The sequence below is a fragment of the Nannobrachium achirus genome, assembly GCF_963921795.1.
Source record: "Nannobrachium achirus genome assembly, chromosome: 10".
In the NCBI taxonomy this organism is placed as follows: domain Eukaryota; kingdom Metazoa; phylum Chordata; class Actinopteri; order Myctophiformes; family Myctophidae; genus Nannobrachium; species Nannobrachium achirus.
The window spans coordinates 11225885-11247662 of record NC_137819.1 but is presented as its reverse complement, the minus strand read 5'-3'; the positions used below and the strand labels follow the sequence as shown (position 1 = coordinate 11247662).

Genomic DNA, 21778 nt, shown 5'->3' with positions numbered 1-21778 from the left:
GACACAGAGAGAGAGAGAGAGAGAGAGAGAGAGACATTAACATTTACTGTCACAACCCGAGGAACCCGAAAAAATGCTGCTGTCTCTCTCCACCAGGCCAGAGGAACCAGATAATTTAATATGCTTTAATCGCTATAAAACTATTAAAAGTATGGTCGCCGATCTGACTTTTTTTTTATAGAGAGACGACTATCCGTTGGAACCGGATACGGATGTTCTGAGAAACAGGGGGCGGGACAACCACTCCCTGTATCCTGTCCCCGGACGCTTTGCTTCCTTGTTTACGCTGGCTGACTGCTCAGTGCCGACATGTTCGTAATGGAATATCAAGGACTGTTGATGTGTTTGAAAGTTTACCATGGCATGCACGGCATGCTTGCAGCACATGCCCATGTTAAAAGGCAAGGAACATTGTGTCGGAAAACGACACAGTAAATGAGTTAGAAAGGTAGAGTGAAAACTCACTCCTAAATGACTTATTTAATTACATTTCAGCCAGCATAAAATGTTCTAAAATCGTTGGTATCTCGTGGCATAATCTGGCACCTTATTAGTTGAAACACCTTCACTTTACTACTGTAGTTGAATAGCCTGGGAGGACTCTGAGCCGGTCGGGAGAGGAAACAACCTATCATGTTGTAGTCATTAGACGGACTACACTTTGAGAACTACTGAACCCCAATCAGTTGAACCCAAAACAATTCCCAGCGCTCAAGGACATACTTTTAGGGCCTGCCCAATGAAACCCTTGAGTAGTTTTGTTTATTTTTGTTCATTTGGTATATTCATCATTTAGTCCAACTCAAAGCGACTGGCAAGACTACACTTCTTCGAGCATTTAAATAGGGATTGGGGAAAACAAACAGGGGGAACCAAAACAAAGCGATGACACTTTCTTCTGCTTGTTTCCAGTTTAGGCCATGTCTAGACCAGATCAGACGGCCTGTTGTAAACCAATACCAGGCTTTCCTCCCAGGTGGAAAGACTGGTGACGTGAAGTTAGTAGTTGAAGGGCTTACACACTTCAAAATAGTTCAACCGACGTCCAAAGTGTTTTTTTGGCCTCGTCAATCCAAATAAAGTAAAAACATAATCAAGAATGGCATTCATAAAATTGTCAAGTCAAGTCAAGTCAAGTCACCTTTATTTGTATAGCACATTTAAAAACAACAGCAGTTGAACCAAAGTGCTTTCCATAACAAATTTAGCATAAAAAGACAACAATGCATAAAAACATAGCATATCATATCATAACAACATAGCAGAGAAAAGAAACAACAAACAGAGAGCAATAAAAAACAACAGCAGGATAAAAAGGTCTAAAAAAAAAAAAAAAACGCTTACTAAAAACTAATCAATGGCGAATTTAAAAGTAAAGTAGTAGAACAGAAAAATTAGAATAGTCCATAGTCCAATAACTCATAATGTGCTAAAAGCAATGGAAAAAAGATGGGTTTTTAAAGCGGATTTAAAAGTGCCAATAGTGGAGCAGGACTTTATATGTAGGGGCCGGGGGAGGTTGTTCCAAAGTGTGGGACCAATTGCAGAAAAAGCTCTATCACCTCTGCTGACATAATTTGTCGATGGGACAGCAAGGAGCATTTGGGAGGACGACCTGAGTACCCTGACAGCAGGGGGTGCAGAAACCAGATCCGAAATGTATATTGGTGCGAGGCCGTTTAAGGCCTTAAAAACGAAAAGTAAAATTTTAAAATCAATGCTGTATTTTACTGGTAACCAGTGCAATTGAGCCAGAACTGGGCTGATGTGCTCTCGCACATAAAATTTACGACAATTTTATGTGCGAGAGCACATAAAATTGTCGTCCTAACATTGTTGTAGAGTAATGCAAACGTGTGCGCGCGTGTGCGTGCGTGTGTGTGCGTGTGTGTGCGTGTGTGTGTGTGTGTGTGTGTGCGTGTGTGTGCGTGTGTGTGTGTGTGTGTGCGCGTGTGCGTGCGTGTACCTTGGCACACTGCATGTGGTTGCAGCCCTCATTCTTCTGGATGGGTGACTTGCAGTTGGCACAGGGTTTAGAGTTGGTCAGCAGCCACAGACAGTTGGCAGCGTCCTCGTACGCCTCGCCCACACCCGCCACTGTGGCACACACACACACACACACACACACATGCACACACACATGCACACACACACGCGCGCACACACACACACACGCATACATCAATATCACTGCATGATGGTTGCACATGGCTGCGTCTTTTTGTTGCATTTTGGAAATCCAAAATCCGCAAAAAGGAGAGAGAGAGAGGAGAGAGAGAGAGCAAGGGACCCAGTGCTGTCAGTTACGAAGATCAGACAAAATTAATACGAAATGGAAATAAAAAACGGAAATAAATATGAAATATTTGCTTCAATATTCAGATGAAAAAACACAGAAGTGTACAAAGAAAGGCTGATTTAAAAAAAAAAAATCCTCTGGTGATAAAGCCACCCTATATTTGCATACTGGGCACTGATTGGTCCCTCACAACATCATGGGGAATGAAATCCAATCACAACTGAGCGCCTTACAGGTAACTTACAGGTAATTAAATAAAAATCCAAATATAATTTAAAATAAAACTTATCAACTGCAATTCCACCAATGGTACTGTATATTATAAGCCCACTTGTCCCTGTGGAAAGGCATATGAAACGACACAAAACTGCAGGAAATGTTCAATATGCTGACAAAACATTATGTTGAAGCAAAACCTATACAAGATAATGCCACTAGAGGGAGTAACAAACCATGAAATACCATGCTGGAGACTTGTTGCATTATAGTCAGAGACCTGTGATATACTGTGATGATGAAACCAGTGTTCATTTAGAAAGCAGGTTTAGATTAATATTTAGTTTGATGAAATTCCATTTAGTTATGCTTAGTCATCTGAAATGTTTTTAGTTTTCGTCTAGTGTTAGTTGACTAAATCTACAGTTGATTTTGTCGTCAAAAATGTATTTTCGGCAGGCCTTGATGGCATCGTAATGCCTGTTTTTAAACTTGGTTGCATGCTGAAAATCTCTGAGCTTGTAGATCTGCTATTTTCGGAGAGCAACCAAGCATAAAATAAATGACTTGTCTTTTAGTTCTATTGGATCTCTTCTCCACTTGTCCCTTCCTAACATTGTAGTCTAGTTTTTAGTCATCATAGGATGGATGGATAGCATACACTTTCCTGAGTGTATCCTTTTAGTTGATCTTTTGTACCAGTGAACTGTACTGTCATGAAACTGCTTTTCCTATGCAAACTTCTAATACATTCTTCAATCAATCAATAGCTTAGTAATTATTTTGTTTTCATTTCATTTTCATCAGTGTAAAAAAGGTAGTCCACAGACATTTTCCATCATGGTTTTAGTCGACGAATCAATAAACACTGGATGCAATGATCACATTGTTTCATGAATAGTTTTTACTACTACTTGTGCATGTGTTGTAGTCTCATGTAGTGCATGTACCACTACCTTCTCCCCTACCTGGAGGGGACTTCATACAAGACATAACAACCAGAGTCTGACAGATGATGCTCTGAGGAGGGAAGCCTCTGTGCTGAAACATGTTAGCAGCCTGAAGTAGCACAACAAGAAGGCTATGTATCTATGATGTAGGACTATATGTGAGCATGACTGTCAGCGTGGCGTCAGACAGTGAACAACAACTAGGATTTAGAGCTTTTACTTCTTTATTGCACAGCTGCTCTAGTGCTCTTACAAAACGTGTATGTTGTATTGTTCCTGGTGAACTTGTATCTGTTTAATGAATGACCTCTTTTATTAAGGAAAGGATTCCAAATAAGCCTGATTGGCTTCTTCCTCTCCTTGCACAGTATTTTGTATCCTCAATATGTATTGTTCGATGTTTTTTATAATAATGTGCTGATAAACTAAACTAAACTAAAAACTAAGTGTCTGATAGTGAACCTTGAACAACAACTAGGACTCTATATGTCAGTGTGGTGTCTGATAGTGAACAGTGAACAACAACACGTACGTTCCTCAGGCTTCATCTCAGTGACTTTCTGCAGCCAGTTCCTCCATGTTTGGCAGTCGCATGGTTCATGCGCTTCACCTAGGCACTCCCTGGAGAGAGAGAGAGAGAGAGAGAGAGAGAGCGAGAGAGAGAGAGAGAGAGAGAGAGAGAGAGAGAGAGAGAGAGAGAAGAGAGAGAGGGACAGAGACAGAGAGAGAGAGACAGAGAAAAAGAGGGGGAGAGACCCAGTGAGTAGGATATTAGACCTCTGTCTAAAACTGGGTTCTAACTGATCTAAAAAGGTTTTCACCAGGTAGGCTTAGCCTAGATGTTGATTAGATTTTTATTTTATTTATCTAGATATAAAAAATGTATATATAGCCATTGACATTACATTGTGACACGTTGTGAGCCTGTAGATCGTCTTGCCACAGTCCACAGCAGGGTAGTGTAAGTGTAGTGTAGTGTATTTAATTACCAGCAGAACAGGTGTCCTTTGCCACAGTCCACAGCAGGGGAGTGTAGTGTTAGTGTAGTATAGTATAGTATAGTATAGTATAGTATAGTGTAGTGTAGTGTAGTGTAGTAGTATAGTATAGTATAGGGTAGGGTATTACCAGCAGAACAGGTGTCCTTTGCCACAGTCCACAGCAGGGGAGGGCAGCAGAGGGAAGGTGTGAGGGTCGTTGTCTCCTGGTCCCGGCCGGCTCAGCCTGACGGCCCGCTCACAGCGCACCGCCGGACACCAGCGGATGGCCGGGTTGTTCTCCACAAACGCCTGGAAATGCACAAAAAAGAGAGCCCAGTGAGATGGATGTTAGCTCCACGGAGCTACAGGTGGCAGAGTTCCTACAGGCCAAGCAGGGCATCGAACTGGACTGTAATGACATTGAGGCTTGCCAACCTCTGCCCAGGAGAAAGGACAGTGATAACCCCGGCCCGCCGGCCGTAATAATGAGGTTTGCCAACAGAAAATTCAAGGCGGCTCTGCTGAAGCAGGGAGAAAAGTTAAAGGGAACTGATGTGTTTATTAATCCAAAAAGAATGCGGATATGGCCAGAAAAGCTTGCCAATTCAAGAAGCAGACAAAAAATACAAAACACTTGGACTGCAAACTGCAAGTTTATCAACAAGTTAAATGGTAAGATACAAAAGTGGTGTTGATCAGAAGAATCGAGGAGCTGGACAAGTAGCAATGATGAGCTACTTTGAATCTACAGCACTGTTGTCGAGTGCTTTGTTGTACTTTAGGTGTTTAGTAGTATTTTGAAGTGGATTCTTTGTTTGAATAAGAGGCAGTGTGGGTCATGGAGGACTGGTGTAACATGGTCTCTGGAACGGGTACCGATGAGCAGCTGAGTTGTGGGCATATTGAATGTTCATTGAGTTGACTTTGGAGGTGGTGCCATGGAGGATACCGAAATGAATCCGTACGTAGGAGAACATCTTTCCTGTATTTCAGGGGTTCCCAACCTTTCTGAGAGTTGACTGTTATTTATATTATTATAAAACTGTATCACTACATCATGTTATATCCTAGATCCTGAAAGCAAGCACAAGCAGGCTGAGGAACAACTTCTTTCCTCAAGCAATCATACTTTAAATGCTAAGTGAATGTGTAATACGTCTTTGCACTCGGCACTATGCACTTTCTTGGACTGATTGCCGTATATTGCCATGTGTTTGCTTATTATGTACTTTTGTTGTAGGTCTTTTATGTTTTTATTATCGTGTTTCTATTGTATTGGAGCTTCCGAGCGTAAGTTTTTCACATGTATGTACCTTGGTGTATCTAAGTGACAAATAAAGTGAATCTAAATATGAATATGAAACCGACATGGAGTTATATCCACAAGGATTAAAAAAGGTGATGACCATGTCAGAAATTACTTTGGACAGGTGGAAAACAATAGTTAAACTTGCAGAGTGACGCATTACTTGACCTTCTGATAGTTCTATTTGAACCCCCTCATCCAGGTCAGGGCAACAGCCACCTATGCTGGTCACAGTCACCTGCTAACAGCTACAGGTGCCAGACGCGTCCTCATGGACCTACACCAACACCAACAGCAACAACACTGGACTGGACTGAAACTCCAGGGGAAACTTGCATGTCTCCCCTATGCTGACCACTCTGTCTCACATTCAGTCCTAAAGAACACTGCACTCAATGAGGACATTATCACATTTACAATTAAAGCCAGATTACAAGTCCTTCCCACCAGACTCAATCTTTCCATCTGGTTCACCAGCACTCAGGTTCCTCATTGCTTGCATCACACCACAGAACAGATCACTGAAACACTGTCACATATCTTGAATGGCTGCTATGCATACAAAGGGATGTACATAGCACGCCATGATAGAATTGTGGAACTCATAGCAAAGGACATATCAAAATATCATGCACCCTCAGTGAGAATGTACAAACATTCCCGTGTCATTCCATCCATGTTTCATCTCTGTGATAACTTGGACATTTTTGCATCTTTGACAGCTAATACACCAGATGTTGTTGTGGTTGATGAAGAGTCCAGGGAAGTGTCTGTATTGGAGATGGCCTGCACCTTTGACCCTAGCCTAGAGGAAGCTTTCATGACCAAAGTCATTAAATACCAACCTCTCCTAAATACGATCTCAGAGCTGGGGTACAGGTGCAGACTATTTGTTTTCATATTTGGCAGCCTAGGACATACCCACAGGCTGGTTGTTAGAGGGTTTCAGCAACTTGGAGTGCCTAAAAAAGAGGCAAAAAGGCTGGCAAAGTATTGTTCCGTCTCCTCTATAATCGGCAGCCGCCACATATGGCGGAGACGCTGTTACTTATGCCCGTAGAGTACCAAGTGCCTTGCTATTGTATCATGAAGACATAATGCCATGATTTTGTAAATGTTACTCTACTGCACCTATACTATTTGTGTCCTTGTATGCATCTCCTTTGTGTGGACATAAATAAATGGTTAAAATGTGTGTGTGTGTGTGTGTGTGTGTGTGTGTGTGTGTGTGTGTGTGTGTGTGTGTGTGTGTGTGTGTGTGTGTGTGTGTGTGTGTGTGCGTGTGCGTGTGCGTGTACCTTGATATTAAACTGCAGGTACCTCTGGTCCATCTCTCTGGACACCACGCTCTCTATGACCTGCACAGGGACCAGCTGGTAGCAGTCATAGGCTGGACAGAAGATGTTGTGAGCATCTCCCTCCTGGATCTTCACGTTCAAGAACCTGGCACACACACACACACACACACAAACACACACACACTTTACAATGTAGGCATTTAGCAGACGCCCTAATCCATAGTGAATTTACAGTAATCAAGGTGAACACATGCCTCAAATGGAGAGACACAGTGATAGTGTCTCAGTGAACTAGAATCACAGGTAAACCCATAACCTAGCATCAGTCTGAACTATATAGCATCAACGTAATGATCTGTACAGTACATTTAAGCTATAGGATACCAGCTAAACTAGTAAGACACCCTAAGGGTGAGAATGGGTGCACATGGCGGCGTGCACATGGGCACGTGCACACATTCCCCTGGGTGACAGCAGACTGCTGGGTGAGCGCTGGTGCTTTGGCTGTGGCCATATTTTCCCAAATTTACCATTTCGCAAGTGTCTTGGCCATATATTATATTGAGCCTGAGTGTGACAGACAGACGGACATGAGCTGTACGTTTTCATACAAAATAGCGACCTACAGTCGCAACTATGAACATCTGTCTAATAACTTAACTTCTCCTGCACAATATGTCATATAAATGTATTGTTTTCTTGTACTTCAATATGTGCTAATAAATGAATACAAAACAAATAAATACCAATAAATACAATTAAAAAAAGCCTTGGTAACAGAACAAATGACCAGGATAAAGGGTCATTCCCACCAGGCAAGATAAAGATAAAGATAAAAAAATATCTTTCTTAATTGAAGTGGATGGTATTGTCTAGTGTAGACACTACCATCCACCATATCTCCATCTTTATCTTGCCCAGTGGGAATGACCCTTAAAGGCCTGTCCATACTCTCTACGACCACTGAACCTTTCATCGGAAAGATCCGGTTCAACTACAAGATGACGTCACTTGCAACTTCTGAAACACATTACCTCAAATTAGAGTTCGGAAAGCTGCACGTCGTAAAGTCCGAACTTTCTGACAAAAAGTCCGGTGGTCGGAGACAGTATGGACAGGCCTTACTGTAAGTATGCATGTTCAGTACACTCTCTCTCTCTTACCCCTCCCAGCAGGCTCTGCAGAACTCGTGTCCACAGGACATGTCTACTGGGTCCTCAAACACTGAGATGGAACACAGACAGATCCCACACTGCAGGACACACACATTTTAATTATTTATTTGGATTCACAAATTACAATTAATTTACAGGGATAACAAATGTAACAGGGTTGATAGTTCATATACACATAGCACCTTCTCCTCCACACAGACAAGCTTCCCATGATAACTGCTGAAACAGAGAAATATTTAGCGAGTTGTTTGGCCTTGCTCTTTGACATGCCAGTGATTGTTAGGCCACTTGTGTGGTAAATGTATGTACATGGCCCAGGTTTCCAAATATGAGTACTGACAATGGACATCTGTACCAAGGTCTGTTATGATTCCAAAATAACATATCATGACTTGAAAGTCAATCGGTTTGATCAATGCCAATCAACCTCACAAGTTGCTATGCAACGCATTGTGAGCTTGTAGAAGCGCTACTTTAAAATAATGTGGAATAATCTTTTGAAAACGTCCACCTCTAATGAAAGGCCTAAAGCAGGGACACTACGTTTGATGTGGTTGATTTGAAGTTGAATGATTGATTGATTGATTGATTGATTGATTGATTGATTGATTGATTGATTGAATTATTTATTAGACAGAAATGTAAAACAGCACGAGGCACAGCCAGTCATTTAGACTATAAGGAAAAGTCCTGGGGACTTGTTTCTCTAGTGGTCCTACGTATTCAATTCATCAACATGGCCTATACATAAACACAAAAATACCATGGCATCAACACATATAAAAACACTATTAGCTATATTTACGTCCATGCCTTACCCCTTATCCCTAAACTTTTTTGTCTTTTTTTTACTATTTTGAAGAAAAAAAAATGTAAATAGTTTAACTAGCTGATCTACATCGACACATTGTGAGCTTGCAGATCTGTTATTTGAAGTATTTTAAAATGTTTTTCAAAATCGTAAGGCAAAGACATTTAGGGATTATACTGTAGATCTTTAACCCTTGAGAGTGTGAAATGAGTCCATTTGGTTTCACTTTACACTCTGAAGAGCAAAAAGTATTGTCTATCTGCATTACTTAAGTTACAAGAAGCCTACACAATTAGAGAATGTGGTACGGTATGCATCTCTCCCATAGCAGTGGTTGGACCTTGATACAGTATGAAAACCACTGGGTTAGCGCATTAAGACACGAGTGCTGCGCTGCAAGCTTGTATATCTGCAATTGAAAATTGTGGACTTTTTTGCAAATCTTTATACATCTTTTTTTGTAACTCAAATATTTGCTTCTGGGGGGTCTCTGGAACAACATATTTTTTAAATGAGGGTCCGTGGCCAAATACATGTCCTTGACATGAAAAGGTTTGAGAACCACTGATGTAGAAGAAGGATTTAGAAGGCATCTATAGAATCAGGTAAAAAAAAAGAAAAAGATTTTCGAGATTTAAAAAAAATAGCAGAGCTACAATCAGCACTGAGTGGCGTAAATGACGAAGCTGGAAGGTGGGGTCTCACCGTGGCCAGGCCCTCCTCGTCGGGCGGGGTGAGACAGCTGTCGGTGGGTGAGGTGAGGTTGAGGGGTGAGCGGGGGGTGCGGGGCGAGGGCAGGGTGTCCCAGGTGTTGTACCCGCTGGGCGGGGGGGTGGGCATGGTCACGCCGCTGCGCTGGCAGCAGCCCTCCGCGTCCGACATCCACGCTTCTAGGAGCTTCTCCCTGTCCCAGTCTGACACACGCACACACACGTGCACGCACACACTCACACACACACACACACACACACACACACACACACACACACACACACACACACATACACATACACACACACACACACACACACACACACACACACACACTGTTGTATTACTAAATCAACATTTTAGTTTACTTTTAAATATTTTTATTCAGGAACACGTTATTCCAACCAGTTCCTTTCCCCTCCATTAGGCGCCCCGGCTGGCCAGGGGGAGGCAGTATAGAGACCAGGATTACTGCATGTTTTTGTGAGGGTATCTACCCTAGGAGACACAGGAAGAACATGCAAACTCCACACAGAAAGGCCCTATCGCCAACCCCACCTAGGGTTCTCTCCTCGGATAACGCGGAGGAGAGAACACGCCCACAGCGCCCCCCAGCGGGAATCCGAACTCAGGTCCTTCTAGCTGTGAGGAGACATTGCTACTACTGACTGTGCCAACGTGGCCCTAAATCAACATTTTAGCCACAAGCCTAATGCTGAAAAATAACTGATCTATAAGCTGACAACACATCAAGCAGCGACGCATTGTGAGCACCAGCGCACACACACACACACACACACACACACAAACACACACATACCGTGCGCTCGCAGCAGGGCCTCTGCATGTCTGCTGTCTCCACGATCAGCATGTCCTTCAGCCTGCAAAGGTCCTGGAGCTTTAGACCCTCATATGGCTGAGAGAGAGACATAGAGACACAGAGAGAGACATAGAGACAGAGAGAGAGAGAGAGAGAGAGAGAGAGAGAGACAGAGACAGAGAGAGAGAGAGAGAGAGAGAGAGAGAGAGAGAGAGAGAGAGAGAGAGAGAGAGAAGGAAAACATTATTGCGAGCAGTGGTGGAAAAAGTCTTCAAATGATCTTGTAGATCTGCTATTTTCAAATGGAGGAAATGAACAGTACTGTATATAGGGCTGAAGTGGTCAACGTATGTTTTCTAATAATAATCATTGTTCTTATTTACAAGTAACCAGTAACAAATGTTATAAAAAAAACTGTAGCGGAAGTAAAAGTGCAATATTTGCCTCTGAGGTGTAGTGGAGTAGAAGTAAAAGTATACTGAGAATTGGCAATACACCAGTAATGTCAGAGCCTTTTATGAAGTGATGTCACAATGAGTCAGCGCTTGTGCCAGAACAGCCTGATGTCAACAATCACCTCCGCAATCCGCATACGGAGATTCCGAATGTTTCGCGCCCGTTCTGGAAAACCGCGCATTGGGTTGGGACAAGGCTGGGCACTGCACTCCGCGCCGCCGCGGGGAATGCGCGTGCCGAATCCGAAGCCGGTGGAACAAACAGTTCTCGAGATACGCGGATTACATACATAAACGCACGCACGCACGAACGCAAGCACGCACGCAGAGATTTGTCGCATTTATTGTAAGATTAGATACAGTACTTGCGTAAATGTATTTCGCTACTTTACACCACTGATTGAGAGAAGGCGGTATAAGTGGGCCAAGGCGCAGTGCAACATAAGTAGGGATGGGACGATACGCAATATTATCGTTTATCGTGATAAAAAAACACTCACTATAATCGTATCGTGGAGATTTCATTTATCGTGATATCGTCCATTGAGCCACTGGGATCAAATCACCTTTTATTTGCAGAGCTGCATATCCCGTACCACTTCTTAAACCCTCTAGAATTGGTAAAAGGTATTTATAATATACGTACTTGATACAGTCTTTTTTTCACTCTCTATCAAATGTCTTTGCCAAAAAATTGTCGATCTACAAGCTCACAACACGTCGCGTTGCGACGCGTTGTGAGCTTGTAGATCGGCTATTTTTTGGCAAATGTTTGGCCCCAGGATAATGGTTTTTGATTATCGCGATAATATCGTAAATCGCGATTTCTTTTGTCACAATAATCGTGATATGACATTTTCATATCGTCCCATCCCTACACAGAAGGAATGGAACAATTCCAGCGCAATCTCAGAAACCATCGACAGTCAGGGACAATGTTTACCATTTACTGGTAGTCAGTCTGGAAGCCAGGCAACAAGGGACAGTGTTTATCATTTAGTCAGTCTGGAAGCCAGGCAACAAGGGACAGTGTTTATCATTTAGTCAGTCTGGAAGCCAGGCAACAAGGGACAGTGTTTATCATTTAGTCAGTCTGGAAGCCAGGCAACAAGGGACAGTGTTTATCATTTAGTCAGTCTGGAAGCCAGGCAACAAGGGACAGTGTTTATCATTTAGTCAGTCTGGAAGCCAGGCAACAAGGGACAGTGTTTATCATTTAGTCAGTCTGGAAGCCAGGCAACAAGGGACAATGTTTATCATTTAGTCAGTCTGGAAGCCAGGCAACAAGGGATTGTGGGCTTCCGTTGCAGCGGTGGGACACAAAATCTGTGACTTAAGGTTCCAAGGTATAGAGGTGGTTCACCCTCTAAAAAGAGGAGGGGATCGTAATAAATTACTCCTTCAGAGAGAGGCATGGTGGATCCACACCCTCCAAACTGAGCATCCGAAGGGGCTCAATGAAGAGCTACTGTTGGGATGTTTTTTGTGAACTTTACAAGGCGTTGTGTCTGAAATTCTTAATTTCTAAAAAAAACTGACTTTTGTGGACTTTCTGGTTTACTTAGTACCTCTCTCTGAAGGTAGTGTGAGATATGAGAAACACTTAGGTGTGGTTTTTAAAGTTTTCTATTTTTCTACTTGTATATGTTTTTGAGTCAGTCTGAGTCTGTCTTTATATTGGGGTCCCTGACCTGCACAGACTATGGTATTGGGTTTGAAAACTTTAAAAAAAAAATGTTTTTCTTATTTGCTTGTGTTATTATATATATTTTTTTTTCTCTTGTTTAATATGACCCCGGGGTATATTTAAAAACATTTAAAAACTTGTATAAAGAAAGAAAATGCTGTGAACTACTTGTATATTGAAGAAAATGTATTTTGTTTCACTCGGACCGTTCTGTGTGTGACACCAAGGTCCCCTTTATAAGTGACACAATGTGTATATGTCTTCAGTTTACACGCTGAGGAAGGCCTGCTGGCCGAAACGTCCGTATGTTCTGACGGCTGCTGGGGGTGATACCTTTTAATAAACAAGAAGAATTCATTCTAAAGTGAGTGCTGGCGTCCTTGTTCTATGGTCAGTGAGGCCGCCTGGGCAGCCAGAGCTCCTGGATGTCCCTGGTACGATTCCAGGCCAGCAATGTGTCAATGTGTCCCTGAGCAATACTCTTAACCCTGAGCACCCCCGAGCCATGTAGAATTGCTGCTCACTGCTCCTAGTAGTTATAGGATGGCACCTACAGTATGTGCAAGGAGTGGGTTCTACTCTAAGGTGATGCTGCTGCCGCCATTCACTCACGCTTTATTTTGAAGAGCCTCGGAAGCTTCGTGGGTGTGCACGTGAGTGTCCACTGACGATTGAGGAAGATAATCCATTTGTTTACAAACGCTCGCGAAACTAAAATCCAAACCGGGGCCGACCATCGCGGTAAAGTGTCGCCGTGAAAACAATCAGATGTCTGCTTCCCTGGCGTTCTTTGCATCTCATTCATAGATAAAGCCCTTTTTATGTTTCAGCCTAGAATGGAAGGTGTATGTAGGAAGGAACTGCGATGCGAGGCGTTGTGTGCTTGTAGATCTGCTGTTTTAACTAGTTTAGTACATTTTATAGATGATAAATACAAAACGAACGGTTTTGAACATACAGGGTTTCTACCCGACAACGACGATATGCTGTAAATTTAAGGTGCTGGGAGTGAAAATTATAATCTAGGGGTGCCTCGGATTAAAAAAGATATTTATGGGGTGCCCTGAGACCAAAAGGTTTGGGAACCCCTGATCTAAGCTATGGAGCCACTGGAGCTCTAGCCTGTATGTGCAGAGACAAGGATGAATGTCCTGCCTTTTATGTCCTCCTTGTTTGTTCATGCTTTGTTTATTTGGTGTGTTTTTTTTGTTTTTTTTTGCTTATATGAATTATGAATGACCCCATATGAGTGTCTTGAATAAAGTTTGAATTGAAAGTGAATAAGGTGAAAGTAGCCAATCTGCTTTTAATGTTTCTACAAACATGCTTCCTTCTATGCCAACCTCACCTCACCAACAATTATATTATACTCCCCACCCTTTACTATAGACAGTACTTTGATGTGTCATGTGTTTTACAAAGGGTTTCATGTAAAACAGAGGAAGTATAGGATACAACCAATTGTAGTTCAAAAACTGGGCTGTGATCCAAAATATATCCCCAAACTAACAAGTGGGTATGAGAGATGGTATTTGGTTCATTAGTCCGAATCTGTTAAGAATACTATGCCTAACCATAACCCCAACCCTAACCCTAACCTCATTGACCCTAACTAAATTCGGACTAATGAACCTTCGGACTTATGGGCAGTCCCCTGTAAGCAGCCTTTGATGATCTGTGTTGTGAGCTTGTAGATCAGTTATTTGAGCAATTTAAAAATGTTTTTTTTTTTTTTTTTTTTTTTTTCTCAAAATTGTAAAACTAAAAAAAGTCAAAGAATTTTAGGCCCTGTATCTCCTCTGTTCTCCTCTACCATTTTCTACAGACATGCTATATTCAACAGCCCATGGTGAATAGTACAAAAGCAACATAGCGCTTAGTTGGCACCGCTTGAGTCAACACCACGCCATATTTAAGAATGATTTTTAAACTAAATACAAGTAATGTTGTAACACAGTCTCAATGGGTTCACTTCATCATGAAGTTATGAAACAATATTAAAAACATAATACTCAACAAGTTGTGAGCTTGTAGATGGACTACTTTCAGCACATGTTCCCCCTGCATAGCGATGCTAGGGTTCAAGTGGTTAAACTTACTGAAGTGTGGCTGATCTTCAGGTTCCTCCTGTTTAATAGAAACGGCCCTGGCTGAGTCTGGAGAGTTCATCTTCACCTGCAGTCTGGACTCCACACACTGCTCTGAAATGAAGCAATTCAACAAGGACTTTAATTACTTCACACCTAGTGGTGTCAAGAATATGGAAATAATGTGAATAAGGTGAAAGTAGCCAATCTGCTTTTAATGTTTTTGCAACCAAGCTTCCTAATTAGCCTACCTCACCTCACCAACAATTATATTATAACCACCACCCTTTACTGTAGGGCCGTACAGACTTTGATGTGTCATGTGTTAACAAAATCAACAAACTAACAAGTGAGGATGAGAGATGGTATTTGATCACATACTGTAAGCAGCCTTTGTTGACCTGGGTGAGGGGAGTGATCAAAGTAGGGCTGAAAAGATCATTATTTTACAAAAAAAACAACTAAAAAGCCAAACTCAATCTCAGTCAGACTGTGAGATGTTTAGTTCTGATCTGAGCCAAGATGATGGAAAGAGAGCCTTTTGGTCGACAAGAAAGATATAAAACCATTCCATGTGTTTGTTAACACTTTGGTTTCAAGGAGTAAATATATTGACCAATTTTAATTGTGTCTTTTTTTTGCCATAATCAAGCAGCTCTTCATTATTTTCACCTGATGGTGGCGCTAGAGGATCAAGGTCATTGCAACACTTGGTTAGGGTTAATAAGGTTAATCTCCCAGGAATCATGAATGAACTGATCAAGTTTCATGACAATCTGTCCATTACAATTTGACACATCTTGTGTCCAAGTGGAGAGTTTGGCCAAAAGATGGCGCCAGCATAAAGGCCATTTAATCTAGGATTAATCTCTTAAAGTATGTTGTATTAATATCTCTCTAATCAGATATCAATTGCCTTGATGTCTGACATCTTCCTCCAGAAACACATTGCTACAGGAAGGAAAAGGACCATATAAGGTTGTGTTTGCTGTTACTTAATTAGTTCCCAGTGTGAGTGGGGTTGTTTTTAAGGACAGGATGGTCCCCAGACTCTGCCTGGGTTTTGGGCTGGTGTCGCCTGGGACACTGGGACAATGACCACACTCTGTTAGTGTGGTTGTTGTCCTGGGACAGTGACCACGCTCTGTTAGTGTGGTTGTTGTCCTGGGACAGTGACCACACTCTGTTAGTGTGGTTGTTGTCCTGGGACAGTGACCACACTCTGTTAGTGTGGTTGTTGTCCTGGGACAGTGACCACACTCTGTTAGTGTGGTTGTTGTCCTGGGACAGTGACCACACTCTGTTAGTGTGGTTGACCACACTCTGTTAGTGTGGTTGTTGTCCTGGGACAGTGACCACGCTCTGTTAGTGTGGTCACTGTGACCACGCTCTGTTAGTGTGGTCGCTTTGACCACACTCTGTTAGTGTGGTTGTTGTCCTGGGACAGTGACCACTCTGTTAGTGTGGTTGTTGTCCTGGGACAGTGACCACGCTCTGTTAGTGTGGTCGCTGTGACCACACTCTGTTAGTGTGGTCGCTTTGACCACACTGTTAGTGTGGTTGTTGTCCTGGGACAGTGACCACACTGTTAGTGTGGTTGTTGTCCTGGGACAGTGACCACGCTCTGTTAGTGTGGTTGTTGTCCTGGGACAGTGACCACACTCTGATAGTGTGGTTGTTGTCTCTGGGACAGTGACCACTCTGTTAGTGTGATTGCTGTCCTTTTAACCAAAACATATAACTTAAACAGCAGTGGTTTCCAAACCTTTCAGCTCAAGACCCAAAAGAAACATTAGACGTTCACCCAGGACCCATACTAGTGAAAATAGCAGTTCTACAAGCTCACAAAGTGGAGCGAAGCGACGCCTTGTGAGCTTGTAGATCTGCTCATTTCACTACTTCAATATATCTTTTTTAAGATGTGTTTCATTAGAGGTTTGCATAAGAAAGGGTACAGTTTCATGACAGTACAATAGACTGTTACAAGGTCAACTGAAATGATACACCTTAAAAAAGCCTATGGCTTGTTTCAGTTGAGATCCTTTTCTTTTATTTGTTTTTAACTCATATTCTAGAAAGGTGTGTGGAGGTAAGAATAGGCTTTGTTTTCATTCACCAGTTTCGAGCAGCAGCCTCCTCTAAGTGTCTTTTTACTGCTGATATAATACTCAGTGATGTTACTAGGTTTTCAATGTAATGGGTCCCGGGACCCACAGGTGGTCATTCAAATGGGTCCCAGAAAAGTTTTATGAGTCCTCAATACAATGTTTTCGAGCGCTGTGAGCTTGTAGATCGGCTATTTTCAAAATGTTTGCCTATTTCTTATATTTATTTTACAATTTGGCTAATGTTTGAACTTAGAACTAGGATTTCTAAATACACTAGGCTACAGACACCCATTTAATTATATTTATATCACTGGGACCCCAATTTATATTAAATGTTAAAATACTAGAGTACAAATGGAACAGGTCCATTTGGTTCCATTTGTTCGCCGAGTTACAGACCCATAAAGTTCTATTTGGTTCCTAATTATCATTTATCTGGGGACCCCCTGGAACTCCCTCAAGGACCCAGGACCCCACTTTGAGAACCACTAATGAAAATAGTTTTTAGCTGTTCCAGGTTTAACTGATAATAAATCTTTACAGTATGTATGGACTCCAATGGAGGCACATCCCCGGGACCCCAGGACCATGACATGAATGAGTCCCTGGGCGACTTGAATGAGTTTTTGATGCGGGATGCGCACGTAATGACATCACTGCTATTGTCAGTGCATAATTATACGACAACAAAAAGGAAAATAAGACAACAAAAACAACATTACCTTCTCCCAGAATGTCTCCTGAAGGCAGTGTTCGTTCGCTCTCTGCTCTGTTTACGCTGTGTTTGGTTTCAACCCGGACGAGAGAGAGGGACGGAAACGCTTCCCGTCCTCCCCTCTATCTTGTCCGGGTTGAAACACAGTGCACTGCCCCGGAGTTCCCCGCAGAAGTAGACCTAGCAGAAATGCTGCTTTAGATCATAAACAAACTGGAAACATTATTTTAACCAAACACAAACAAACTCCCAATGAATTATAATGTAGTAGACCTGCCATGAATATCACACTTTATGTAAACTAATATACAATGAATTATAATGTAGTAGACCTGAATATCACACGTAAACTAATATACAATGAATTATAATGTAGTAGACCTGAATATTACACTTTATGTAAACTAATATACAATGAATTATAATGTAGTAGACCTGAATATCACACTTTATGTAAACTAATATACAATGAATTATAATGTAGTAGACCTGCTATGAATATCACACTTTATGTAAACTAATATACAATGAATTATAATGTAGTAGACCTGCCATGAATATCACACTTTATGTAAACGAATAGCCTTGGATCCAGAAAGGCTATCGTTGATTGATTGATTGATTGATTGATTGATTGATTGATTGATTGATTGATTGATTGATTGAAGAATGTATTAGAAGTTTGCAATAGAAAAAAAAGTACAGTTTCATGACAGCACAAACCACTGGTACACGGTCAACTAAAAGGAGATCCCGGTAAGCTTTACGGCTTATATTTACACAGGAACCACTTTATGTATCTCATATAACATCGAGTGTCTAATGGACCCTTACAGGTCCTTGAGGGTCCTCTCAACTAAATTAAATAGTTTTAATATTTTATTAATAATTTAATTTAAATTATTATTTTACTGTCTTTAAGTCAATGGTTCTCACACAGGACCCCACCTGAACGTACGTAGGCCTACTGTACAGGACCTGTAAGGTCAGTGACTGTCAATAATACCCTGTAAAAGTACATTTTCTTCTGTAATTAATCATAATATTCATGGAAACGTAAAGAAAGCATATTCCACTTTTAGTAAACCTATGAAATGAGCTCAGTGCGGTGCTTCTCAAACTGGGGTCCAGGGACCCCCAGGGTTCCTCCAGTGGGTTCTAAATGGACCCTTACAGGTCTCAGTCTCAGTTCAGTCAGTGTGTTGGTGTTTGCATGACTTTTATTATTGACATATTATCATTGTGGTCACTGAAGTGCAGTTACCAAACTTGACCAACAGGTGGCATCTCAGTGCAACATCATGTGGCAAGAGGCATGTTTGTCATTAGTAGTAATACTGTGGTGCCATAGGTTTGTGTTTTCTTCTGTATTGTATGTGTCTATGGAGTTAACATTACTCTAATAGACCACTAGGTGTGGTTATAATATGTTTTGTATGTGTCTGTGGAGTTAACATTACTCTAACAGACCCCCAGGTGTGGTTATAATATGTTTTGATGTGTCTATGGAGTAAACATTACTCTGATAGGCCCCCAGGTGTGGTTATAATATGTTTTGTATGTGTCTATGGAGTAAACATTACTAGTCCCCCAGGTGTGGTTATAATATGCAATGTCTTCTCAGTGTATTTTATGTTTGGTTTCTTCCTGATAGCTAAAAGCCTCAGTCAGGTAATTAATGTTAATATCTTGTTCAATACTGAGCGTATAGATTTGTACTGATTCACTCTAGTGTAGTATAACACTCTGCTAAAGCTGTTTGGTACCAATGATAGACTCTAGTGTAGTATAACACTCTGTTAAAGCTGTTTGGTACCAATGCACTCTGTGTTTAACTGGGGCTGTTTGCATGCCTGCAGAGAGCTGTGTGCGTGTGTGTGTGTGTGTGTGTGTGTGTGTGTGTGTGTGTGTGTGTGTGTGTGTGTGTGTTACCTTGTAGCTGTGTGTGTGTGTGTGTGTGTGTGTGTGTGTGTGTGTTACCTTGTAGCTGTGTGTGTGTGTGTGTGTGTGTGTGTGTGTGTGTGTGTGTGTGTGTGTGTGTGTTACCTTGTAGCTGTGCTCGTGGTTCTTGAAGCGGCTGTAATAGTGCATGAAGCGGCAAACGCTGATAAGGCAAACTAATGTACTAAACCTCCTTTTGTTATGGTGAAATGTGAGCTCACCTGCATCGCGTTTCATGATCCCATTCATGCGTTTATCGTGCGCTTGAAATAAACGCATAAATATAATGATTGCATTCACCACGGCTTAGTAACTCGCTCGGGCGCGAAGAGCAGGACCAAGGTCCGCTGGCCTTCGCGCCGCTTGCAATGTCGTGGACAATAAAGCCCTTTGCACACAGGACAGTTGCGTTTTTTTCGTTTGCGGCATGAATAAAACGCATTGGATTTGGTGTGCAAGGCTGTGCGGAATGGGGCTTTTAAGCCGTGACATCATTTTGTAGGCAGAGGAGAACTCTGCCCCCAGAGCATTTTCTGTCCCTCGCTATTTCAACAGATCCGAGACAAAAATAACGACCAAAGTATAATTCTAACACTTTCCTTTCAACAACAAAGAGAAGAAAAATGTGTAAATAGTAAAAATAGTAAAAAGATTCACGGAAACTGGGGGCAGAAATTATCCTCTGCCTACAAAATGATGTCATACTTAACAGCCCCATAAAGGAGTCATAAAAGGAGTAATGAGTTTTTTACCGCATGCGACAAGACGCACGAATCGAACTGGTTTCGATCGAGAAAAAAACGCACGGCGGCAGCCACTCGTCGCACGGCTAATTCGGAGCCGGTGTGCATGAGGTCATAGAGAATCATTGTTTTCTTTTCAAAAAATTATATTGTCCGTTTTATCCGTGCGGTTAAACGCGCCTGTGTGCAAAGGGCTTAACTGTGACATATAAACCATTGTATTGCTCAACATTCTTTATTCATCACTACGGTAGGAGACCCGGGCAGTACATTTGCCCAGTTTGCTTTATCGGCGTTTGCCTTATCAGCGTTTGCCTTATCAGGATTTCCCCACGCAGCAAGGTCGTCGGCATCACGGGTCAATTGGACACACTTTAGTAAAGTTAAAGTTCCTCATAAGTTAAGTACAGTACATTAGTTGAGTAAATCTACTTCGGTGCTTTCCACCCCTGGAGTCAGTAATAGAAAACAGAAGTGTTTTCCAAACAAAGAACTGGTTCAGCTGGTAGAACATGATCCTGCATGTCCTCAAGTGACACGGATTCTCCCTACTTAGAACACCAGCAGGTCTGTCTCGGTTGAATTTCACCCTACCGTGTGTGGCTTAATCCTTACATTTTCCCAGTGAAACATTCCATGGTTATTGAAGTTGTCTGCAGTTTGGAGATCTGCATTCTCAGTGATGGAAAATTAACTCATCATAAGTATTGCAGTTTGTTTTAAAGGCCCCACATTGTCATTGAGAGAGAGAGAGAGAGAGAGAGAGAGAGAGAGAGGTGATTTGCATATGAAAAGCAAGGGACTATTAGGCTACTGCAATGAACATTAATGGCTGTGGCTGCATATCAGTGGGGTGTGTAGGCTAATGTATGTGTTAGCCTACTTGCCATGCAAAAAGGATAAAATCCATTAAAGCAGGAGAAATGGTGAAATAAAAGGAGTCACCTGTAAAATGCAGAGTTGGCAGGTAGGCTATACCAGTCCATGGGTGCCGCGAGATAATTTGATAATATTTGGAATTCATTTGGACACTTAAAAAATATTTTGTAGCCTATCATTTTAAACTTGAAGTACAAAGTTATTTTCAGTCTTTTCTAATCAAAATGGCTATTATCAAAACGTTTTCCTCGCAACATAATCACTAAAATATGGCATAAATATAAGGTGGGAGTGAAAATTATGAACCTACAATGTATGGGGTGCCTCGGATGAAAATACATTTATAGTATGCCCTGAGCCAAAAGAGTTTGGGAAACCCTGGCTACAGTAGACTTGTTTCACTGCCTTCTCTGACTGTGGAGGAGGCGGGGCAACAGCATGTACAGTAGGCTATAAAACAAAGTGCGTAGAAACAGACAGGCAACCATTTTGATCCAGACACAATAACTGAACTTAACATCAGGACAACATAGTGGGATCACACAACAAAACAGAAGGGAAAACTTGACATAAAGTAAGTGTTGTTTTAGGGCTATC

General features: G+C 41.8%; 2 protein-coding genes and 1 pseudogene across 5 annotated transcripts in view; 1 reads left to right on the top strand and 2 right to left on the bottom strand.

Moving 5' to 3' along the window:
• The window catches only part of LOC308292285 (ankyrin repeat and IBR domain-containing protein 1-like), a 39366-nt pseudogene extending 19657 nt beyond the window's left edge, over positions 1-19709 (bottom strand). Inside the window, exons 1-8 of the transcript in view lie at positions 19665-19709; positions 10567-10662; positions 9741-9949; positions 8213-8301; positions 7050-7194; positions 4594-4754; positions 3998-4086; positions 1967-2097 (exon numbers count right to left, since the gene is read on the bottom strand). The product of the transcript in view is annotated as an ankyrin repeat and IBR domain-containing protein 1-like (transcript). The remainder of the gene's footprint in view (positions 1-1966; positions 2098-3997; positions 4087-4593; positions 4755-7049; positions 7195-8212; positions 8302-9740; positions 9950-10566; positions 10663-19664) is intronic.
• Positions 1-21778, top strand: part of LOC308293400 (NACHT, LRR and PYD domains-containing protein 3-like) — a 323097-nt gene that overhangs the window by 139539 nt on the left and 161780 nt on the right. For 2 of the 3 annotated variants that reach the window (XM_080735894.1, XM_080735892.1), the window contains exon 1: positions 21663-21755. The exons of the other annotated variant lie outside the window; for it this stretch is intronic. The gene's annotated coding sequence lies outside the window, so the exon portion shown is untranslated. Of the gene's footprint in view, positions 1-21662; positions 21756-21778 lie in introns of those variants that run through there. 3 annotated transcript variants of the gene reach the window in all.
• The window catches only part of LOC308293406 (alpha-aminoadipic semialdehyde synthase, mitochondrial-like), a gene marked incomplete at both ends in the record, with an annotated part of 205770 nt that overhangs the window by 33904 nt on the left and 150088 nt on the right, over positions 1-21778 (bottom strand). The window lies entirely within an intron of this gene.